Source organism: Podarcis erhardii (assembly GCF_964252035.2).
Source record: "Podarcis erhardii genome assembly, chromosome: 13".
NCBI lineage: Eukaryota > Metazoa > Chordata > Lepidosauria > Squamata > Lacertidae > Podarcis > Podarcis erhardii.
The window spans coordinates 49657467-49665505 of NC_138502.1; the positions used below are offsets into that span (position 1 = coordinate 49657467).

The following is an 8039-nucleotide window of genomic DNA, read 5'->3' on the forward strand; positions in this document are numbered from 1 at the left end:
TTTGTACTGTTTCATTCTGTTCTACAGTCCATGTGATTTCAAGCCCCACCCCCAACATACACTTAAGAGTTTTAAACCCAGACCCTTAATATATTTTGGGTTACTTATTATACTTTTTAAATAAAGTATACGGTGGGTTAACATTTTCAGAATGGTAGGGAAAAAAATATTATGAAAAGGAGGTGGCTTAAAAAGTTTTGCATCTCAAAGAATGCCATGCCTGCCAACTTGAAGGAAATGAATTTGCCAAATTCCTCCCCTGGAGTGTGAGTAGGATTTTTGGGGGAAACCCTAATTGATCGGGGTCTTTTTTTTCACCTACTCCATACTGCTGGGTGATGTTTTTTGGAGTGGTGTTCCTTCAATTTGGCTAATTGGCATGTGGGCCGAACAGGTGAGAAGATGTCAGAAATAATGGAACACTTACCTGAAGCAGTGTTGGGTTGTGGGCATCCCTTAGTCACTGTTGTCAGGCATGGCCTGTGGGTTCAATCTGGGGGTGCCCTTTGACCTGACAGACACAATGGGGCCATGGTAACCTGACAGAAACAATGGGGCCATGGCAACCGGACAGACACATGGTGTGCCTGTTGGACTTTCATACCCAAGGTCCACGCAGCAGAGAGGGAGCATCTTCGGAAACCTTGCTGTGTGTATCCAGAATGCAGCTGTTAACCTGCTCAGGTGATGGGGGTAGAAATTACCTTCATCCACTAATGAACACTTGCCTGGACCTAAGTTGATTTGGTTACATTGGTTGAATCCAACTACCATATTTTTTGCTCTATAAGACTCACTTTTTCCCTCCTAAAAAGTAGGGGAAATGTGTGTTATGGAGCAAATGCAGGCTGCACAGCTATCCCAAAAGCCAGAACAGCAAGAGGGTTCGCTGCACAGCGATCCCTCTTGTTGTTCCGGCTTCTGAGATTCAGAATATTTTTTTTCTTGTTTTCCTCCTCCAAAAACTATGTGCGTCTTATGGTCTGGTGCGTCTTATAGGGCGAAAAATGTGGTAGTTGCTTGGTTTTGCAGATCCTCAAGTTGTAATATTTAAGAAATATAACCTATTTGTCCACATTTGGTTGTCCTGACCGCCTTCCTGGTGTGCTGGCAAATGCCCTGTTTCGTACATTTAGTCAGGAGAAAGGCGCTGAAATAAAAAGCAGAGGAGTCCCAGACTCTCCACGGCTTTGACCAAAAGCCACATGTTTACAAGTGAGTAATTATGTGAGTATTTGGTTTGCATCTATTTACCCACCAGTGTTCTTTTCCTTTGTTTGATATTTTTTGGGACAGACTATTGATAAGGTAAAGGTAAAGGGACCCCTGGCCGTTAAGTCCAGTTGTGGATGACTCTGCGGTTGTGGCGCTCATCTCGCTTTATTGGCCGAGGGAGCCGGTGTACAGCTTCCGGGTCATGTGGCCAGCATGACTAAGCCACTTCTGGCAAACCAGAGCAGCACACGGAAACGCCGTTTGCCTTCCCGCCAGAGCGGTACCTATTTATCTACTTTCACTTTGACGTGCTTTTGAACTGCTAGGTTGGCAGGAGCAGGGACCGAGGAACGGGAGCTCACCCCATCGCAGGGATTTGAACCACCGACCTGATCAGCAAGCCCTAGGCTCTGTGGTTTAACTCACAGTGCCACCCGCATCCCTTCCAGACTATTGATACTGTCCTTTAATTAGACACACTTATGGTACACCAATTCTTTAATGATAGTCAAAGTGACAAGAAGTGGGGTTTTTTTTTGTGTGTGTGTGTGTAGCTTCAGGGCTAAGCAACCTTTTCAAATGAGTGTAGTTGAAGTTGGCACTTGGAGGTGGAAATCAGTGTTAATACTTCAGATGCGGAAGTTCTGAGATGGAAGATTGCATACAAGAGGAACTATGATTATAGATAAATGCTGTGAAATTTATAAGCCATATTAAGTGCTGAAACAATCCAGATAAAAAGCACCTTGCATATTTTAAAGAAAACACATCTCTCTATGCACATACTCTCATGTCTGAAGACTTTCTTGTTCCCAACAGGATTTTGGGAACTGGCTGATTTAATGAAAGGGCTGAGTCCGGTGCTGTTTTTATTGTAATTATTTGTATGGTTTTAATGTAGATAGATATAAAATTCTATCCATGTTAAATTGTCGTTGTCTCGCCCCCCCCCCCAATGTTTTAACTGTTCTTATTTTTAGCTGTAAGCCATCTTGAGTTCCTGCCAGGGAAAAAGGTGGGGTATAAATAAACCACGTCTTATTATTATTATTGAAATTTTTTTTTTTTTAATTATCCAGTAGCACCTTCTAGACCAGGTATGTCCAAAGTCCGTTTTGGGGGCTTAATGTGACCCACCGGTTGGTTTAATCCGGCCCCTGTGGCAGTTTATTTCCTGGGGTAAATTCCTAAAATCCAATAAAAAGCTCAACAACTTTGGTTGGCCCTCACTTCATCAAATCTGGCCCTCTTTGAAAAAAGTTTCGACACCCCTGTTACAAACCAACTAAATTTGTTCTGGCATAAGCAGAAGTGGGCATGCACACGAAAGATTATACCAGAACAAACTTAGTTGGTCTATAAGGTGCTACTGGACAATTTTTAATTTTTTTAAAAAAATTATTTCAGTTGCGTCAGACCAACATGGCTACCTACCTCCTATTATTATTATTATTAAAAGCCATACCAGTAAGTAGCCTGGCTGCAGTATTCTGGACTTGCTGAAGTTTCCAAACCCTTTTCAAAGGCAGCCCCACACAGAGCACATTGCTATTTGCAAGATTTCAGCTCTGTTCAGTCATATGTGGGTGGCGGCGTTATTTTTAAACTTACAAGAATGACTTTGTCTCTAACCCAATAAAAGCTCGCTGCAAATGTGTAACCTCACAGCAATGTACTAAAAAAAATTTGCCATACCTTTCCCTACATAGACAATGTGCTGGAAAATCAAATGCACATGTGATGCCACTATGGAAGATACACCTAGAGGAGGCCAGGATTTCATGCATCGTCCCAGGCAACTGTTGCCAAGGAGACAGGAATGTTGTGCAGGGAGGCGGGTAGCAGCTAACCTGTAGGGAGGCGGGGCAGCTGGGCAGGAGAAGAAGAGAGATGAGATGTCCAACGGGAAGAGAAATAAGTGTTGCTAAGATCCTATGGAGAGTATTCACTGAGAAGAATCTGTGATCAGATGTTGGAATCTGACATTGGTCCAACTAGGTAGTGTTAGATCTGGGAATTAGGGACGGGGGGGGGGTGACTTTAGACGGCAATGTGTCTTCTTCTATTACTATTATTTTACCTCACCTTTTCCCTTGACAGGGACTCAAGGTGGCCTATAGAAAAAAATAACAACAGCTGAAATCACAAGGAAACAACAATTAAAAAACCATTAAACATTGATAGGATTAAAACTACACACACACACACACACACACATCTATTAAAGGTAAAGGTTAAGGGATGCCTGACCATTAGGTCCAGTCGTGGCCGACTCTGGGGTTGCGGCGCTCATCTTGCTTTATTGGCCGAGGGAGCCGGTGTACAGCTTCCAGGTCGTGTGGCCAGCATGACTAAGCCGCTTCTGGCGAACCAGAGCAGCGCATGGAAACGCCGTTTACCTTCCCGCTGGAGCAGTACCTAGTTATCTACTTGCACTTTGATGTGCTTTCGAACTGCTAGGCTGGCAGGAGCAGGGACCGAGCAACGGGAGCTCACCCCGTCGCGGGGATTCAAACCACCGACCTTCTGATCAGCAAGCCCTAGGCTCTGTGGTTTAACCCACAGCACCACTGCAAAACCATACATACAAGAAAAACAGCCCAGCGCACAGTGAAGCACACAACTAGATTTCTGTTCTCCGTCCTGCTCTCTTCCCCACCACTCTGTTTTCTGCTTCTATGTCTGTGTTACGTACGTCAGAGCAACAGGCAGCAAAGAATGGTGTGCCAACCCCGATTAGAAGCAGAGGAAATGCTCTCAAACATGTGCCGCTTCACATTTTAATCTCACTTGAACCTTAGCACCTTCGTGACTACAGGAATAAAATAAGAGCTTGCTTCTTCTGCCCTGATACTAAATGCATCGACCTGCAAATAGAAGAAGAATGAGGAGTATATTTTCAAAGTGAAGGTAACAGCCATGCAGACATGCCAAGCTATTCAGTCAAAACCTCAAACTTGTGGCACTAAGCGCACACCTTTCTGATCCTCTCCTACAGGTGAACAGAACATGGATTTCATATCGAGGGTTTGAACAGCTTGCAGTTCACCTTCATTCCCTTGTGTGCATTTTCTGCTATTTAGTCTTTGTGCCTTAAGCTTAACGATCGTAAGTGTCGGGTGAAATATACAAAACAATTCACATTTCACTACGTCTGTTTTGACATTAGTCTTCTTAAGTGTATTTTAAGCAGCTGTAAACATCATGAATGCTGGAGGTGGGGGCGATGCCAAGGATCATTTGACTGGGCGCATTTGGGAAGAAGGACGAGATAAAAAATTAATAATAATAATTTGGATGGATGTGAACTGTAGGGAAGATACAGGAAAAAAGAGAGGAAAAAGTTTTCCTTATATACACCTGCCAAATCCACACCCAGAATATATCACACTTTCTGATTGGTCAAAGCACTTCAGTTTAGTAAATTTGAGGTGGTTTTTTAATTATTATTTTTAAAAGACATTTCTTGTTTCATTTTTTCCTCAAAATCAGTGGGATTAGGTGTAACTTGAATCCATTGGTTTGAGTCCTACCCTCTGGAGTGGGGGGAAAACAAGCTTGCTCTCTCTTCCATGTGACAGCCCTTCAGATATTTGAAGGTGGCTATAATATCTTCTCTTTTACAGGCTAAACATAACCAACTCCTTCAACCATTCCTCATAAGGCTTGGTTTCCAGACCCTTGATCGTCTTGCTCAGCCTCCTCTGCACACATCCCAGCTTGTCAATAACCTTCTTAACCTCTGGTGCCCAGAACTGGACACGGGAATCCAGGTGTGGTCTGATCAAGGCAAAATAGAGTTACTCCCCTTGATCTGGACACTAGACTTCTGCTGATGCAGCTTAGAATAGCATTGCAGTTTTGGCTTAGATTTGTTTCATCATCTGCCAGTGTGGAAATACGTGTATTATGGGACTTCTTTATGTAGCACGCAACAGATGTTTATATCTCAGCAATTAACATATTTACTAATCCTTATTTACCTTCCTTGCATGTTCCCTTTCAAAGTTAATGTGTTTCGAGAGGGGTAGCCCTATTTGCAAAAACTGCAAGGAACATTGAGACACCTTAAAGACAAAGGCTAGTGAAGCTAGGGACACGGGTGGCACTGTGGGTTAAACCACAGAGCCTAGGGTTTGCCGATCAGAAGGTCGGTGGTTCCAATCCCCATGACGGAGTGAGCTCCCGTTGCTCGGTCCCAGCTCCTGCCATCCTAGCAGTTCAAAAGCACATCAAAGTGCAAGTAGATATATAGGTACCGCTCCGGTGGGAAGGTAAACGGCGTTTCCGTGCGCTGCTCTGGTTCGCCAGAAGCGGCTTAGTCATGCTGGCCACATGACCTGGAAGGTGTACGCCAGCTCCCCCGGCCAATAAAGCGAGATGAGCACCGCAACCCCAGAGTCAGTCATGACTGGACCTAATGGTCAGAGGTCCCTTTACCTTAGTGAAGTTCACCACAAAGCCATCTATGCCCGCAAACCTAACCATGCCTACTCAGAAGTTACCTTCATTGGATTCAGTAGAACTTGCCTCCTGGTAAGTGGGGTTAGGATGGCAGCAGCTCTCACTAATTTGACTTCACAATTCAGTATAACTGACATCCCCAACCTTCGGCCCTCCAGATGTTTTGGACTACAATTCCCATCATCCCATCAATTCCCACTGGTCCTATTAGCTAGGGATCATGGGAGTTGTAGGCCAAAACATCTGGAGGGCCGAAGATTGGGGATGCTGCAGTATAACTTTGTCATCCTCTCTCATTTACCTCACAGAGGAATCAATGGGGCACAGTTTTGAAAATAACAATAACAGCAATAATAATTGGAAGCCGCTCTGAGCTGCTTCCAACATAATAAAAACAGCAAAACATCAACCATTAAAAACTTCAAAATACAGGGCTGCCTTCAGAAAGTTGTGTAGTTGTTTATGTGTTTGACATCTGATGGGAAGGCATTCCACTGGGTGGGCACCACTACCAAGAAGGCCCTCTGCCTGGGTCCCTGTAGCCTCACATCTCACAATGAGGGAACTGATAGGAGGCCCTCAGAGCTGGACCTGGGTCCAGGCTGGATGATGGAGGTGGAGATGCTCCTTCAGGGCCGAGGTTGTTTAGGGCTTTAAAGGTCAGCACCAACACTGAATTGTGCTCAGAAACATACTGGGATCCAAAGTAGGTCTTTTAGGACTGGTGTTATATGGTCCTGGTGGCCACTCCCAGTCACCAGTCTAGCTGCCACATTCTGGATTAGCTGCAGTTTCCAAGTCACCTTCAAAGGTATCCCCGTGTAGAGTGCATTGCAGTAGTCCAAGCGGGAGATAACCAAAGCATATACCACCCTGACAAGACAGTCTCCGGGCAGGTAGGGTCTCAGCTGACATACTAGATGGAGCTGGTAAACAGCTGCCCTGGACGCAGAATTGACCTGCACCTCCATGGACAGCTGTGAGTCCAAAATGACTCCCAGGCTGCGCACCTGGTCCTTCAGGGGCACAGTTACGCCATTCAGAAGTCCCACACACCTGCCTGCCCCCTTTTCCCCAGAAATAGCACTTCTATCTTGTCGGGATTCAACCTAAATCCGTTGACCTCCATTCATCCTCAAACCGTCTCCAGACACTCACGCAGGACATTCACCGCCTTCACTGATTCTGATTTAAACAAGAGGTAGAGCTGAGAATCATCCACATATTGGTGAACACCTAGCCCAACCCTCCTGATGATCTCTCCCTGTGTCTTCATATACATGTTGAAAAGTATGGGGGAGAGGATGGAGCCCTTCTGCACCCCACAAGTGGGTGTCCAAGAGTCCGGACCATCATCCTCCCCAAACTGGAAACAAGTCTCACTGAATTCAGTAGGATTTTCTTCTGAGTAGGCATACTTAGGATTGCAATCTTGATGCATATAATTTGCCTTTAGCTCCCCCCCCCCCATGTCAGAAATCAGAAGAGCAAAGAGGCACCTAGATACTGTGGCAGTCTTCTCAGTCAAAGGCAAGTACCGTGTGTTATTGACTTCCCTGTGTGTTCTCTTTCAAAGTAAAAAAAAAGTAGTTAAAGGCAGATCAATTAGCTATCTCCCCACAGGGTTCTAAACCCCTTTTCATCTTTATAACAGCATCAAAGAAACATGAAAAAAGACATTAATTACGCATAATCTGCAGACTTAAATTAAAATGCTGTGGATAGATGTGGATGGCATTCACTTCAAGGAATCCCATCCCTGAACACTGAGTGAACACGCAAACACAGGGAATTTCTGTATCTGTGTCTGCTTAGAGCAGAATCTTCCAATATCCCTACTCCAGTATTAATCCCCCCCCCAAAAAAATGTTAGGTGTGGGACTGGAGAGGAGTCCGCCAGCCGCAGGAAGTTCAAACTGCAAGTATACCAAATACCGTATTTTTTGCACCATAACACTCACTTTTTTTCCTCCTAGAAAGTAAGGGGAAATGTCTGTGCGTGTTATGGAGGGAATGCCTACGGGTGGCATGCCTACGGATTTTCCTCCTCTAAAAACTACGTGCGTGTTATGGTCGGGTGCGTGTTATAGAGCGAAAAATACGGTACATCCTTCTCTGTTGTGGCATCACAATTTTTGGAATGATCTTCAAATAGTAGCCTGCTTGGTCTAGTGTTTACTAGAGGTTGTTTTTTAAAAAATAAATAAAATAAAACAGATTTATTTCACCTGCTGATGGAGGATCTGAAATTTCATGCTGATTATTTCTGAATTTTATCCAGTAAAGCTGTTTTAAATTACTGCTTTCATATGGCTCTGTGTTGCACATCACTTTGCATAGTCTTGAACAGAAAATGTATA

At 44.4% G+C, this 8039-nt stretch overlaps 1 long non-coding RNA gene across 1 annotated transcript; it reads left to right on the forward strand.

Annotated features, from left to right (window-relative positions):
- Positions 1–2902: 2902 nt before the first annotated feature.
- LOC309327248 lies at positions 2903–5305 on the forward strand. Its single transcript, XR_014150476.1, has 3 exons — positions 2903–3213; positions 3916–4125; positions 5224–5305. It is a non-coding gene; the product is annotated as an uncharacterized lncRNA (long non-coding RNA).
- The last annotated feature ends 2734 nt before the right edge of the window (positions 5306–8039 follow it).